This window comes from Carcharodon carcharias, chromosome 2 (genome assembly GCF_017639515.1).
Source record: "Carcharodon carcharias isolate sCarCar2 chromosome 2, sCarCar2.pri, whole genome shotgun sequence".
NCBI classification, from domain to species: Eukaryota; Metazoa; Chordata; class Chondrichthyes; order Lamniformes; family Lamnidae; genus Carcharodon; species Carcharodon carcharias.
In genome coordinates this window covers 141,067,887-141,084,808 of record NC_054468.1, presented here as the reverse complement: position 1 = coordinate 141,084,808, position 16,922 = coordinate 141,067,887, and positions in this window count along the sequence as shown.

Here is a 16,922-nt window from a genome sequence, read left to right as displayed (position 1 = left end):
TTGGCCATTAACAGGCCCAGGCAGCGGGTGATCGAGGGGGTTGACAGACCTGACTGTTTGCCCCTCTTCTGTGGCTATGTCCATGGCTGGGTGTCCCTGGAGAGGGAGTACGTTTTGTCTGCCGACACCGTTGAGGCCCTCCGTGCTCAGTGGGCATTGCAGGGACTGGGGCGCTTTATTGACCCCTTTAATCATATTTTGGTTTGATGTTTGTAAGTTTCCTTTACATTTTGTCTTTGTTTTTACAGTTTCTCTTTAAGGGGCTGCTTTTTAAAGTAGCTTACTTGGCTGACTCAAAAGAGTTACTGTGCGATTAAGGGTGTGGTCCTTCATCTTGTGAATGTGTGCGCTCCGCTGGGCGCGCAGCAGCAAGTGAGCTTCTTTGATGAAGTGTCCACTCATCTTGGCTTCATTGCGTGGGTGAGTGCATCGTCCTTGAGGGGGATTTCAACTGTAACCTTGAGGCCAGGGACCGTCTCGGTGCCCAGCACCGCACACTAGGTGTGAGTAAGTTAAGGGACCTAGTTGGGTCCTTTGACTTGATGGATGTCTGGCAACATCTCCACCCTGACTCTAGCGTTTTCACTTTTGTGTCACCTGGAGTTGGAGCGTTCAGACTCGACCGCCTTTACGCTTCCAAGTCGCTCGTGTCCTGCGTTCTGTCGGCTTTTGTGTGGCAGATGCCGTGCTCGGACCACCGTCCGCCACCCAGCATGTCCCTGATCCTGGTCACCCCGGCAGCCACAGTCCTCCTCTCCATCAGCCACTGGAAAGGGTGGAACTCATTCTGTTCTGCACTTGGATGGGATCCGCATCTGGCACTTTAACAACCTGCTGCTGTTGGAAGATCAGCGGTTCCTCGACTCGTTCCACCGTTTCTGGGCTGGCTGGAGAAGGAAGCGGGGAAGCTTCCCCTCGTTGAGGCTATGGTGGGACATGTGCAAGGCTTACGTCCACTTATTTTGTCAGGAATACGTGAGGGGGTTGACCAAGAGGAGGAAATCTAGGGTTGAGAAGTTGGGGAAGGAGGTGCTCAACCTGGAGGCACGTTTCCATCAGCCCAATGCGGACCGGGCCTTGCAGTTGTTGTACGATGAGAAGAAGGGTGCGCTGTGGGACCTGCAACTTGTCGGGTTTTGTGCCGCGTACATGAGGTAGTGGATCCAGTTCCTCAAGGACCTGGTCCACGGCTCCCCCTTCTTCTACTCGCTGGAAAAAAGGCACGGGGTCCATCAGCAGCTTCTTACGCTGCTGACAGATGACAGATCCCTTCTCTTGGATCCAGAGGGCATCAGGACCATTGCTAAGTCCTACTACACTGCCATATTCTCTCTAGATCCATCCAGCAAGGATGCTCACAGAGTTTTGTGGGAGGACCTGCTGCAGGTCGGCCTGGAGGGCGCTGGAAAGTTTGACTCCCCTATAAGTCTGTGGGAAATGACTGGCACCCTCAACAGCCTCTCCAGGGACAAGTCCCCAGGGCTGGACGAGCTGACCGCGGAGTTCTTCAGGAAATTCTGGGGCGCCCTGGGGAACAACTACGCGGGGGTCCTGAGGGAGAGTATCGCAACCGGGGAGATGCGCCTTTCATGGAGCAGGGTGGTTATTGCCTTGCTGCCTAAGAAAGGTGATCTCTGCTAACTTAAGAACTGGCGCCTGGTCTCCCTCTTTAGCACGGATTATAAGATCTTTGCCAGGGCCTTGTCTTCTCGCCTTGGCACCGTGCTGGACCACATGATCCACCCTGACCAGTCCTACATGGTCCTGGGCCACATTATTTTTGATAACATCCATCTAGGCCAGGACATAATTTTTCCCAGAGGACTGGTCTGTTGAGCGCGTTCCTGTCTCTTGACCAGGAGAAGACATTCAACAAGGTGGATCACAAATTCGGGACTCTGTGAGCATTCAGGTTCGGGATGCATTTCATCACCCGGATCCAACTTCTGTACGATGCTGCAGAGTGTTTGGTTAAGGTTAACAGATCCTTGATGGTGCCCCTTCGCTTTGGGAGAAGGGTATGTCAAGGCTGCCCCCTGTCTAGCCAATTGTATTCCATCTGTGTGGAGCCTTTCCTGTGCCTCTTGCGGAGGAGGTTGTGGGGATTGGTTCTGTGTGGGCTGTGCATCGGGGTGATCCTCTCGGCTTACACTGATGACGTGCTCCTCATCTTTAGTGACCCGACTGACCTGCGGAGAATGCACGAGTACCAGGAGGTCTACTCTGCCCCGTCCTCTGCCAGGATTAACTGGGGTAAGTGTTCTGGACTCCTGGTTGGTCTGTGGCAGATGGATCCTCTACCTGAGGAGCTCAGGCCTTTCACCTGGAGCAGGACCAGCCTCCTGTACCTGGGGGTCCATTTCTGTCCTTCTGAGGAATCCTGGCCGGCGAACTGACAGGAGCTGGAGACCAAAGTCACCACTTGCCTGTGGTGCTGGACAGGACTGCTCCGAGTGCTGTCTTCCCGGGGTCAAGCGCTGGTTATAAACCACCGATTGCCGCCATGTTGTGGTATCAGCTGGTCACTTTGACCCCTCCCCGGGATTTTGTCACAAAAATCCTGAGAATGCTTGTTGACTTCTTCTGGGATAAAAAGCTGCACTGGGTCGCTGCTGAGGTTCTGAGTCTCCCATTTGTGGAGGGCGGTCAGGCACTGGTGTGCCTATGCACCCAGGTGGCGACCTTCCACCTTCAGGCCCTACAGCGATGCCTTTACGTCAAGACCCCTCCAAGATGGTGCGCCCTGGCGATGTATTTCTTCAGCCTGAATTATGACGTGCAGCTCCTGTTTATCGACCTGAGGGGTCTTCGTGGCTCCTTGCAGGCTTTGCCTGTCTTTTACCAGGAACTGATTAGAGCGTGGAACATTGTCGCCTCGCGACACAGCTCTCCACCGTCAGGTGTAGCGGCTATCGTCAGAGTGCTGCTGTTCAAGAATCTGCACCTCCACCCTTTTCAGTGGCTAGCGGAGAGGAGGGCAGTGGGTGCTGGGGTGACCAGGATCAGGGAAGTGCTGGGTGGTGGAGGAGTGGGCTGGATGCTTCCCCAGGAGTTGGTGCAACATGTGCTGGTGGACATCCAGCTCGCTGCCAATGCCATTCAAGACCTTAGGACGGTCGTGCTCGGCCCCAACGTCATACTGGGACTCAAGGTGGCACGGGTGGGCAGTGGTCTCCTTTCTGAGCGTACCCCTGTTCGGATGGAATTCCACATTGGTTCCAAGCCTCAAACCCTCCCTCGGGAGCTGATGCCCCGCAACCTCAGTCACCGTGCAGAAATGCCCTCCACGTCCTTTAGCATAGTGCAGAGGGGTTTCCTGTATGGGCTCCTGCTGCACACCCTTCTCTTCCCTGCTCTGCCCACCGACTGGACGTGCCCTGGTGTGCCTTGTTGCTGGCAGTGGAGGTCCCTAGTGGGGTCCCTCTACGGAGGTGTCCTCCCACTTTCCATCGGGGACCTGGGGTGGAGGGTGTTGCACGCAGCAGTCCCATACAACCACAGGATGTGTTGGTTCATGTACTCCCAAGATGCCTGCGGCTTTTGCGGTCTTGTGGAGCTTGTGGATCATGTTTATATTGGGTGTTGTAGGCTGCAATCCATTTTCAGTTATTTGAAAAACCTTGTACTGTTATTTGTTCCCATGCTTCTGATCTACAGGCACCAGGTGCGGAGGGGGACGGGGAGGGAGGAGGACCTCCTTATGAACCTGCTCCTGGGCCTGGCCAAGTTGGCCATTAACAGGTCTGGGCAGCGGGCGATCGAAGGGGTCTTCTGACCTGACTGTCTGCCACTCTTCTGTGGCTATGTTTGCGGCCAGGTGTCCCTGAAAAGGAAGCACGCGATGTCTGCTGGCACCATCGAGGCATTCCGTGCTCGGTGGGTACAGTGGGGACTGGGGAGTTTTATTGACCCCTTTGACCGCATTTTGGTTTAATGTTGGTAAGTTTCCTTTAAACTTTCTCTTTTCTTTCTGCAGTTCCCCTTTAAGGGGCTGCTTTTTACTTTGTCCCTGACTTTGTTAATTTAATTTATTTGCTTGCCTCAAAAGAGTTACATCTTCTTAGCATTCCTAAACCTGCAGCTACATCTTGGTGCTTCCCCGACATTCATAGCAGAGGTGGAGGTAGTCTGCTGACTGCTAAGCCCTGTCTGTGATGACCTTATTGGGGCGTCCTCTGGAGGGTCCAGGCCTGCTTTTGGGGTCCTGCTGTGTGGCAGTGGCACCCTCCTCGACTTGTGGAGCTGGAGCTGCTGCGGTCACAGGAAGAGGGAATTAAGATGGGCTGGGCACTCCCAGTGTCACCTGGGTCAATGGCCCTGGGGTGTGCACTTGCTGATCCTCTTTCCTATGGGTTTCCAAGGGCCCCTGGCTGGCTCCTTCAGGAGAAGGGGTAGCTGGAATGAGATTGAGCTGCCCTGCACCCCTCTCGCATTGACACTGTTGGAGCCCAACTATGGCATCAGCGATGGAACTCAGCCTACGCAGCAGTGCAGGAGCGAAGTCCTAGACCAAGGTCTCCACGGCCGCTACCATCCTACCAGTGTTGACCTTGGTGCGTTGGCATCGCTTTTACCTCAGGCTGAAGGCAAACGAGCTCCTTCATTGTGCCTTGCAATCTGAGGAGTGCAGTGGACATCCCTTCCTGATTTTCCTGAGCTTGCCTTTGCAGCTCCAGCAACCGTGACATGACTGAGTCCAGAGGCTCGTCATTCGACTCAGACTCAACAAAGTTCTGGCCTCCAGCGGCCCTCCGAGTACCGGACACCTGGGAAGTCCCTGCTGCCTCCTGCTGTGGATCAGAAAGTGTGATGTGCTCACCAGATTGTGATCCCAAGGGTACTCTGTAGCTGGTCACACTGAGGTGTGTGTCTCTGCACTGGTGGAGGGTGTAGGTGAGTGCTGTGATGGAACTTCAAGGAAGGTACCTTCAGATTCATCTTCAGAGGTTTCTTCAGGGCTTGTTTGGAGGTCCTGGGTCATGGACTCGGTCAGCTGTTTCCCAGATGTACTTGCGGAAGCAAGGGAAGATAATTAGTGGCAAGGCAGTGACCTGTGAAACAGGACACATCACTCACAGCATGGTCTTCTGATGGATGTTGCACTGCTGGATCTTCACTTGGTAGAGCACCGCTGACCTCACCATCAGCATAGGGCTGGTCCAGATCCTCGCTGGCCAGCTGGATGGCTCTGTTTTCAAAGTCCGTGAGGGCCTTGATTTCAGGCATTCCTCCACCGGTCTGGGACCTCTCTGCCTTGTTGACTGCCAGCTTGTCCTGAATCAATAGAGATGGAGAGAGTGTAAGCAGGACACCTGCCAGGCCAGATGATAAGTATGCCAGGCATGTGTGGGTGGTGAGTGGTCCCATGAATGGGATGAGGACAATGAAGGTGCGAGAGGGGTGTGTGAGAGAGTGAATGGTGATGTCCCTTGAACTGGCAGAGTGAGGGCCCTGAGATGGGTTTGTGAGTGTGAGTTGATAGTGATGAAAAGAATGATTTACCCTGGTGGAACGGAGGAGAGCATTCATTCTCTTGAGGCACTGGATGGCTGTCCTCTTTTGCAGGGCGTTGACACTGACCACTGCTGCCACCCCCTCCAAAGCCAGATTGCTGATGTTGCTGCCCATCTTGAAGCCAAAGCGCGGGTAGAGGACATCATGGTGGGCCTGTACTGCGCCCAAACAGTGTCGAGGGATGCATCATTGGACTTGGGGGCTGCAATCTGCTTGCCTTTTGGGGCCATGTCTTCTGTGCAGCAGTCATGGTCTGGAAGCACTGAGAGATGTGTGCGCCGCTGCATTTTAAATATGGTGCCTAGTGTGATGAAATGGCGTGTTCCCCAGGAGTGCATAATTAATGCGGTGGGATTTGGACGATACAGCATGAGAAGCCACCATTGCGGCCGGGGAGTAAAACGTTGCTTTTCCCACCCACTACCACAGGTAATGTAAGTCTAGGATGATTCCGCCTATTGATTACTTTTGCAAGTTTTCAATCATCCGACAATTAAAGGGTACCTCACGTTCATCCACGGTGGACACAATGAGTGCAATATTCACTTTGATCAGGACACTTGAAGAGATCAGATCCGACAATGGGCTACAATACACCGGCAGACCTTTAAGGGACAGACATTTTAGTTTGCTAAATGGGGCATAAACCATGTGACAGTCTCGCCATGCTATCCCAGGTCCAATCGTCTTGCCAAGTGAATGGTTTGCCCTGTTAAGTTATTAATCAGGAAGTGCAGGGAAAGAAAACAAGATCTCCGTATTGCCATGTTACACTTGAGAGCCAAACCTCTAGATGTGGGCTGACTGTCACCAGTGGAAGTCATGTTTGGAAGGCAGGTCAGGACAACCTTGCCAAGCTATCATCTGTCCAATTTCTCAGAAATAAAGGATAAACTTCTCAAAGCAAGGTAGAAGAAGATGGCACACGGCCAACATGCAGGAGCCTAGTCTGAGCGATGGACAAAAGGTTTGTGTCATGCATCCTACCCAGGGAACCTGATCACCTGAAGAAGTACCCAAAGTTTGCACTGAGCCTAGATCCTATGAGGTCACAACACCGAATGAGGCAATGTTAAAGAGAAACAGAAACCAGCTATAGAAATTGTACAACTATACAATACCCAGCAGTCCAATTGCATCTAAAACACATCCAAAGATGAACTCAGAAAGTAAAATTGTGGAATATCACCATAAAAACAACCAACACTCCATTAATATACAGGATGCCAATGCACCTACAAGTCAAAAACACCTAAGTGGCAAGTCAGATCTTAGGAAGGTCATACCATCATGAGATCCAGAAGGATTAGTAAGCCACCTACATGCCATACAAGCTCTTAAACCGAGATCTATCTTCTGTGGGAATATTTTTTGCCAACACTCTACTGTGCATGTATTTTCTCTCAACGTATGTAATGTTTTCTTGGAAAACGGGGGGTTGTTGTGATATCACTTTAAGGGAATATGCAAATGAGCAAGTAACCAGGGTGTAAAACAGCATGTGACCAGCTAGTAGGAATTGTGCATGTCAGATTTTGCAGCCGTGCTGTCCCTGTGTGCAATGGTTGCTAAATTTCTAAAGTAGATCTGTCTGCTGAGCCATCTGTAATGTATCTTCAAATAAAGTGAATCTATGTATTGTTTACTAGTAAATTTGATGAATTTGTGTAAAGCAAACATAGAAATACACCAAAACTGACAGCTTGTAGTTGCTACCCTTTCTTGAATAAGGGTACCACATTTCTCATATCCCCGATCCTCTAGCACCTTTTCTTTACCTAGAGAAGACTGAAAGATTCTGAAGAACCCTTCCACGATCTCCACCCTTACTTCCTTTAGCAACCTGGGATGCAGGCCATACAGATCCAACAACATATCTACTCTGAGCATAGCCAGCCTTGCTAGTACTGCCTAGATCTCAATTTTCGCCCCCATCCATTAAGTCTATTATCTCTGCTTCTACCAATATTTTGTAAGGCTCCTCTTCCTTAGTAAGCACCTATACAAAGTACTTTTTAGGTATTCTAGACTTGCTCTTCACTTCTAAGCATATATCACTTTCTTTTTGGACCACAGTTGGAGTGGCACCTCTCCCTGAACTTGTCATCTTGGGTAGCCCTACCAGGAGCAAGGAGCTCCTGACAGCATTGCTCAAAGGATCATCAGAACATACAAGCCTCTCCACAATGTCAAGGTGGTGATCCATGGAGGGGCTGTCTTTCATTTATAGAATTGGGGGGTTCTAGCAGTGCATCCAAGATCCTACTTTAAATGGCAAAACCAACTCCATGGAGTAGGGAGATGGTGGCTTCGTGGTAATGTCATTGGACTAATAACACAGAGTCCCAGGCAAATAGAGTTCAAATCCTATCATGGCAGCTGGTGGAATTTCAATTCAATGAATAAAAAAACTGGAATTCAAAGTCAGTATCAATAATGGTGACCATGGAACTATCATCAATTGTCACAAAAACCCACTTGGTTAAATAATGCCCTTTAGGGAAGGAAATCTGCCATCCTTATCAGGTTTGGCCTATGTGTGTCTCCAATACAGCAATGTGGCTGACTCTTATTGCCCTCTGAAATGGCCTAGCAAGCCATTCAGTTCAAAGGCAATTAGGGATGGGCAACAAATGCTGGCCTCGCCAGCAATGCTCACATCTCATTTTTCATCAAAGAATAAAAAAGGGCTATTGCCATCTGGAAAAGGATCTTGAACGCATTGCCAGAACTCCCCAATTATATGTGAAAGGCTCATGGTGCTCAGCCGTAACCAATAAGCCACCATTATTAGCATTCATGCCCCAACCCTTAAGTCCGATGAAGATATTAAGGAAAAGTTCTACTCTGACCTTGATTAAGTTGTCACTGCCATCCCAAAAGAAGAAAAGATCATCCTTCAGGGGGACTTTAATGCCGGGTTGACCATGAGTCCAATGTCTGGAGCGGAACCATTGGGAAAATGGGGTTGGAAAAACCAATGTCCTCCTGTTGACAAAGTGTGCTTAGCATAGCCTCATTAAAATAAACAACCTCTCCTGTCAGAAGGACAACTACAAAACCACATGGAGGCATCTTAGATCAAAGCACTGGCACCTCCTGGATTACATAATTCTTCTGGTTAAAGATCTAAGTGATATCTATATCACTCAATCCATGAAGGGACCTGATGTTTGTTGGACAGATTGTATACTTGGTGATGAACATCCACCAAACACCAAGGCATTTCAAGGCCCAAAGTCCAAGAGGAAGAAGATCAATATCTCTGTAAAACAGTCTGACCAAAGAGAGGAATTCCAAAAGCAGCTCTCAACCAATCTGGAAAATCTTTGCACATACAATTCAATTCCAGTACAGTAAGATCAAATAGAGTTAGCTGTATCAGACTCCTGTTCCCAGACCTCTGGGCTCAAGCATTGTCATCACCAGGACAGGTTCAATGAAAAACAATGCTGAAATATGTGACCTCCTACAACAAAATCAAGCATTCTTCATTGTCTGGCAAATAACCCAAGGTCACAAGTCAAGAAGGCAGCATTCCAACCGCTCAAGACCGATGCCGAAAGACAAATCCAGAATAGAAAGAACGTGTTGGAAAGAGCCTGAGATATCCAACGATATGCTGACCATCATGACAGGTGAAGCTTTTTTGAAACCACCAGGGCCATCTATAGAGCAAGATCAAATGGACAAAAATCCCTTCGCCCACAGGATGGTGTTTCTCTTCTTAAAGATTGCAATCCCATTTGTCAACACTGGAAAGAACATTTTCAACAACTGCTCTCTCGTGAATCCGCAGTGGCAGTTGATACTCTTCAGGCTATCCCCCTGTACCCTGTGGTAGAATCCGTGGGTGAACCACCATCGATGGGAGAGCTGTAGCAAGCAATCAAATGGATGAAAAATATTAAAGCTTGTGGCCCCAAAGGTATTGTGGCTAATTATTCAAAGGTTTTGCTCACATCAAGACACCATGCACTCATCTACGGATTTGGGAGGAAAAAGAACTCCCCTGGCTTCAAGTATATAGCAGTTGTCACTATCTTCAAGAAGGGAGTTAAATCATGCATAAAACACACATGCTCCTGAATCGTCTACTTCCTATGACTGAGGAAATACTTCCAGAGATGCAGTGTGTCTTTAGACATTCCAGAGGAACCTCTGACGTGGTCCTTGTTGCCAGACAAATGTTGAGAACAACACTTAATTGCATTCATCGATCTGACCAAAGCATTTGACTCAGTAAATCACGAGGCTCCTTGGATTGTGCTCCAAAGATTTGTTATGTCCAAGAAACTTCATCACAATCCTGCAATTGCTTCAAGGGCTGCAACTGTTTTCAGTGTGAGATCTGAAATAGATGCCTTCAAAATCTGGACTGGGGTCAAGAAAAACAATGTGCTAGCCCCTTTACCACTTACAATCTACCTGACAGTGGCCTCTTCAAAGATCAACTGCCGTCTGGTGTCCATATTAAATATTGTCTCAATGGAAAATTCTTCACCTCGGTCACCTCAATGCCAAAACTAAATTTGGGCACAATAAATATACAAACGACTGCAGTATCGTTAGCCACTCAGCACCAAACTTGCAATCCACTCTTGATCTCTGCAATTCTGCGTACAAGAAACTCAGCCTATCCTTGAATGTTGCCAAAACAAACTTCATATCTCAGCTCACACCTGGCCAGCAATATATTCCATCTCCCATATATGTTGAAGGAGAAACTCTGGAATATGTTGAACACTTCCTATACCTTGGTCGACACCTCTCTCAAAGGACCACATTGTGGAAGAGATCCAACAGAGGATCAGCTGTGCTGCTCAGCTGTCTACAAACAACGGCGGCAAGTGTTTGACAAGTCCTCTGCAAGTCATCAGGTGTCCTAGTGTACAGAGTAGTTGTCATCACCACACTTCTGTACCGCAGTGAGACCTGGATTGTGCACCAACGACACATAAGAATGCCAGAGAAATTCCATCAGCAATGCCTCCACCACATCCTCCAGATTCAATGAGAGGATCATCGAACAAACACCAGTGTCCTTCTTGAAGCCAGCGCCTCAAGCATTCAGGCAAAATTCCTGCAAAATCAACTTTGAGTGGACACTGTTTGGATGGCTAAAAAGGTCACCCCCACCGGGTCCTGTTTTCTCAACTCTCGAATGGGCAACATTCCAGGGGAGGACAAAGAAAATGCTTCAAAGACACTCTGAAGCTTTCCTTGAAGCATGGCAGCATTGACATTAGTGTCAGGAGGGCTAAAAGGGGTCATGAAAAGTCACTGGCAACCAGGATTAAGGAAAATCCCAAGGCCTATTATACATACGTAAAAAGCAAGAGCCAGGGAAAGCCCACTCAGGGACAGAGGTAGGAATCTGTGTGTGGAGCCAGAAGAAATGGGAGAGATACTAAATGAATACTTCTCATCAGTATTCAACAAAGAGAAGGACTTAGCGGTCGATTTGTCTAGGGAACAGTGTGTAGATAGCCTGGATCATGTTGAGATCAAAAAAGAGGAGCTGTTAGGCGTCTTGAAGAATATTAAGGTGGATAAGTCCCCAGAGCCAGATGGGATCTACCCCAGAGTACTGAGGGAGGCAAGGGAGGAGATTGCTGGGGCCTTAACAGAAATCTTTGTATCCTCACTGGCTACGGGTGAGGTCCCAGAGGATTGGAGAATGGCCAATGTTGTTCCATTGTTTAAGAAGGGTAGCAGGGATAATCCAAGAAATTACAGGCCGGTGAACCTTACGTCAGTGGTAGGGAAATTATTGGAGAAGATTCTTCGTGACAGGATTTACTACCATTTGGAAGAAAATGGGCGTATTAGTGAGAGGCAGCATGGTTTTGTGAAGGGGAGGTCGTGTCTCACTAACTTGATCGAGTTTTTCGAGGAAGTGACAAAGATGATCGACGATGGAAGGGCAGTGGATGTTATATACATGGAGTTCAGTAAGGCCTTTGACAAGGTCCCTCATGGCAAAATATTACAGAAGGTAAAGTTGCACGGGATCAGAGGTGAGCTGGCAGAATGGATACAGAATTGGCTTGGTCATAGAAGACAGGGTAGGAGTGGAAGGGTGCTTTTCTGAATGGAGAGCTGTGACTAGTGGAGTTCCGCAGGGATCAGTGCTGGGATCTTTGCTGTTTGTGGTATACATAAATGATTTGGAGGAAAATGTAACTGGGCTAATTAGTAAGTTTGCAGACGATACTAAGGTTGGAGGAGTTGCAGATAGTGAAGATTGTCAAAGGATACAACAGGATATAGATCGGTTGAAGACTTGGGCGGAGAAATGGCAGATGGAGTTTAATCCGAATAAATGTGAGGTAATGCATTTCGGAAGGACTAATACAGGCAAGAATTATACAGTAAATGGCAGAACCCTTAAGTACATCGACGGGCAGTGGGATCTGAGTGTACAGGTCTACAAGTCACTGAAAGTAGCAACGCAGGTGGAAAAGTAGTCAGGAAGGCATATGGCATGCTTACCTTCATTGGCAGGGGTATTGAGTATAAATGCTTGGAAGTCATGCTGCAACTGTATAGAACCTTGGTTTGGCCACACTTGGAATATTATGTGCAATTCTGGTCACCACATTGCCAGAAGGATGTGGAGGCATTGAAGAGGGTGCAGAGGAGGTTTACCAGGATGCTGCCTGGTCTGGAAGTTATTAGCTATAAGGAGAGGTTGGAGAAACTCGGATTGTTCTCACTAGAGTGACGGAGATTGAGGGGAGACTTGATAAAAGTTTACAAAATTATGAGTGGCATGGACAGAGTAGATAGTCAGAAGCTTTTTCCCAGGGTGGAAGAGTCAATTACTAGGGGACATAGATTTAGGTGAGAGGAGAAAACTATAAAGGAGATGTGCAGGGCAAGTGTTTTATGCAGAGGGTAGTGAGTGTCTGGAATTCGCTGCCAGAGGAGGTGGTGGAAGCAGGTGTTTAAGAGGCAGCTTGACAAATACATGAATAGGATGGAAGTAGAGGGATAGGGACCCCGGAAGTGCAAAATGTTTTAGCTGACGGGCAATATAATCGGCGCAGGCTTGGAGGGCCAAAGGGCCTGTTCCTGTGCTGTACTTTTCTTTGTTCTTTGTTTGTTTGGGGGGGCTTGCCATGGATTGTTCAAAATGGCAACAACTTGTCCATCAAGCTGCATCATGCTTTGAGCCACAAGGTCTTAATGATAAAAGGCAATGAGATGGCAGAGAAGGAAAGAAAATGAAGAAATATCCTGAACTTGGACTACCTCATGGGACATCCTGCCAAAGACTGTGGGTCAAGAATCAGCCTGTTCAATCACATGAAGACCCATGGCAGAAATGCACAACCCTGAGCAAACATCATCCTCAAGTCAAGGGGCGGCCGCTGCTGACGATATCATCCTTTTTGTTCTTATACACTCCACTCTCTCTTCCTGCCCACTTACTTTTTACATGCGGGTAGAAGATTTTTGGGATCCTTTTACGTTGACATCCATTCTGTTCTCATACTCTTTGCCAGTCTTATTTTCCTCTTCACTTGCCCTCTCAACTTATTTTATTTGACTTGGTTCTTGATTAAAGAATTCACCTGACGTGTATCACTCACCCTCTATTTATGTTTCATCATACTCTCTATTTCCCTTGTAGCCTGGGAGCCCAGCTTTGATTCCCCTACCTTTCCCCTTTGGAATATATAGCCTGTACCTGAAATATCTCTTCCCCTAAAGATCACCCATTGTTCTGTTACAGTTCTTCCTGTGGGTCTTTGGTTCCATTTTACCCTGGCTAGATCCCTTCTCATTCCCTCTTTCAATTTTGACATTCTACTTTAGATCAGTATTGCAGAAGAGCAAGTAACAGTCTAAAACCTATGGCATGAAGATCTCTCTTACCCAAGCGTTAAATTACAAGGACTGGAATAAGGTTAAGGAATTTGAGAGTTCCACCAGCTTTAGATTTGGAGATGATAATACCCTAAAATCTTTAAAAAGGGTAATGATTCCCTGTAAGATAACTGGAGTCGATCATTTCATCAGCACAGGCATAGTATCCAGCGAAATACAGTTAGTGTTGAGCAGGCCATCAATGAAGAAAACGCAAATGAAGCCGGACATGGAGAACGACAAGGTTATCGTATTTGGAAAATCTGTGGATTTGCAAAATTATGCAATCTGGACACCAATATACTCCTTTCTACTAAGGAGATTACAGAAGTGTCATTAGCATCAGGAGATAGGAATTTAGAAGACAAAAAGTTTAATTATGTTAAAGTTGCAGCAGCAATTTGCCCACCCTTCACAAAGATTAAAACTTATGCTAAGGGATGGAGAATAAACTAAACTTAGAAGATGAGCGACAGATGTGATATGTGTAAGAAATACAGGAGGACACTGTTGCAGCCCATAGTGAGTCTAACCTTGGCAAGGGATTTCAGTGAAGTTGTGGCAATGGATTTAAAGGTGTGGGATAAAGAAAGGAACATTTTTATTTTACATTTCATAGATTTTGCCACAAGGTTTAGCCAGTCGACAATCATACACAGTAAAGAAAAGAAAATAATTGTGGATTAAGTAATGGAAAAGTGGATAGGGACCGGATTGGGACCACCGGCAAAATTCCTCATTGATAATGCGGAATTTGCTAACGATGAGTTTCAGGATATGTGTGAAAACATGAATATAATCGTTATGAATACAGCAGAAAGTCCTTTTAGTAACGGAGTGTGTGAAAAGATTTATGAGATGATAGATATGCTTCGTAAAACTTTGGCAGATAGACCAAACTGTAAATTAACATCTGCTCTAGCAAAGGCTATCCATGGCAAGAATTCACAGCAGATGGTTGAGGGTTATAGCCTATATCAGTTGGCTTTTGGTAGAAACCCTAAAATTCCTTCAGTCCTGAGTGATCATCCCCCAACTTGGGAGGGAACTATGATTGGGTCTACTTTTCTGAGCATTTAAACATGCAAAACACGAGGGGGAGGGGTGAGTTTTCTTAAAGCCAAAGTTTCAGAATTCAAATGATCAACTCCAGCTATCTTACAGGGAATCACTACCCTTTTTAAAGATTTTAGGGTATTATCATCTCCAAATCTAAAGCTGGTGGAACTCTCAAATTCCTTAACCTTATTCCAGTCCTTGTAATTTAAGGAGTCCAAGTAGCGTCTTAACCAGTCTATTCCACAGACTGTAGACGTGAATCCGCTATCTCATGCCGGACAATTGAAGGACTCTGCAACCAAGACATTCATTCTGACCTGCTGAGGTCGACAGGGTATCCGAAAATGGACACAGTAATTCGGACGAACGAGATGAAGTGATTCCTCCCAGAGGACAACTGCCAAAAGCTGGCACCAAAAATACATGCTTGCCAAAAGGGGCTAGCCAATGGAGGGATGTGACGATTGTAGGTAGAGCAGGGAAGGCCACTGGAAAATATAAAAACTGGTTAAATGTATGAGATAAAGGACAGGAGGTTAGGCCTATGGATTAGGAACATGGAAGTACAAAAATGGAAGACACTGAAACGCAGTACCAGTTCAGACAGTGGGTTTGGGAGTGAACATGCCTCTAGGAAGAGATTGAGAACTGTTGTAACAGTCTGGAGCAGGATAGAGGATGCAGCACGGTCAAGGAATATGGCACAGGCTGGTAATGCTACAAGGAGCAGAAGCCCATGTGATTGAGAAGTCTTAGTAGCTTCAAACAAATTAGATAATAAATTAATAAAGGAAGCTAAACAACAAGAAATACATAGTTGGAAAGAATTTAAGGTATACACAGATGTGCCAGATAGGGGACAATCGCTCTATCTCATAGATGGATATGCATGGAAAAGGTGCTGCCCAATGGGACTTATGAAGCTAAAGCCAAGCTGATGGCACAAATTTTTGAAGAAAAATTGGGTGGCCAGGATATGAGTAGAGTCACCTATAGCAGGAAAGTTATTCTGAAGATCATCTTAGCTCTGTTAGCTACAAATGCTTGGGAATGCAAGTCTATTGATATTAAAGCTGCATTTTTTTTGCAAGGACACCAACATCAAAGGGAAATTTTTCTCCGGCAACCAAAAGAGGTGCCAAATGCTGAAGGGACACCCTGGAAGCTAAATAAATGCATATATGGTTTAAGTGACGCCTCCAGAGTTTGGTATTTCTCAGTGAGGTCAGTTTTGTTAAAGTTGGGCTGTCTTCAGTTGGAAGCAGATCTGGTTAAGTTTCATTGGCACCACGGAGGGAAACTTGCAGACATCTTTATGATGCATGGAGACGATCTTTTTGTGGGGTGGTAGTAGTGAGTTTGAAATGGTTGTCATTAATGGGCTCAGATCAGAGCTTAAAATTGGAAGTCAGGCTTCTGGGGGGTTTAAATACAATGGATTGGAAATCAGGCAGAGTGGATCACACATCAGCGATCCTACTTGGAGAACATCAATCTCATTGTAATTAGTTGCAGGACCTCCCAGAAAGATACAGTGGCTTCTGAAATGGAAAAAGAGGAACTTGAAAGTCTAATTGGGCAACTCAATTGGCTAGGCATCGATTTTGACATTTTGGAATCAAGCACTAAAATGAATGATCCCAAGGTTGAAGAAATCATTCGAGCAAGCAAAACATTGACAACATTAAAAATGGAGCAAAGTGTTTTAAAATTCCCATCTTTGGGCGATCTTAGAAAAATGAAATTGATTTGTGTTTAGTGATGCGTCTTATGCAAAGCTTTGTGATGGATTTTCGAGTGCGGGACAATTTATAATATTTCTCATAGGGGAAAAGGTAAATGTTGCCCTTTGGCATGGGAATCTAAAAAGACATGAAGAATTGTACAAAGTATGTTGGTGGTGGAGACTCTCGCCCTTGTTGAAGTGGTAGATATGGCATTATTTATATGAAAGATGCTGGCAGAAATTTTAAATGGAGAAGGGTATTCAGGAATGGTACCTATTGACTGTCTTATAGACAATAAGTCACTTTGGGGAAAATGTTTACTCTGCGAAGTCTGTTAATGAAAAGAGATTGCGAATTGACATTGCAAGCTTAAAACAGATGCTCGAGAATAAGGAGTTTGCCAAGATCAAATGGGTTGATAGCAGCTACCAATTATCTGACTGCTTCACAAAAAGCGGAGTGAGCTGCAAAAAATTATTAGAGGTCCTTAAAGAGGGACGTCTTTCTTTAAGAAGACAAAAGAGGAAAACTCCTTTTGTGTGGACGTATCTATACAGGTGTTCTTTTTTCCAAGGAGGGGGAATAAGCTGTGTTCATTGAATGAAAAATATATATTGATGTTTGTTTTTTTTGTGATTGTATAAACTTAAGGATTACTTTATTTTTAAGAGGGGACTCCGTTGGGGAAGGAAACAGTTAAAGGAGTTCAATTGCTAATTAGTTAACAACCTAAGTACCCATTTAGTT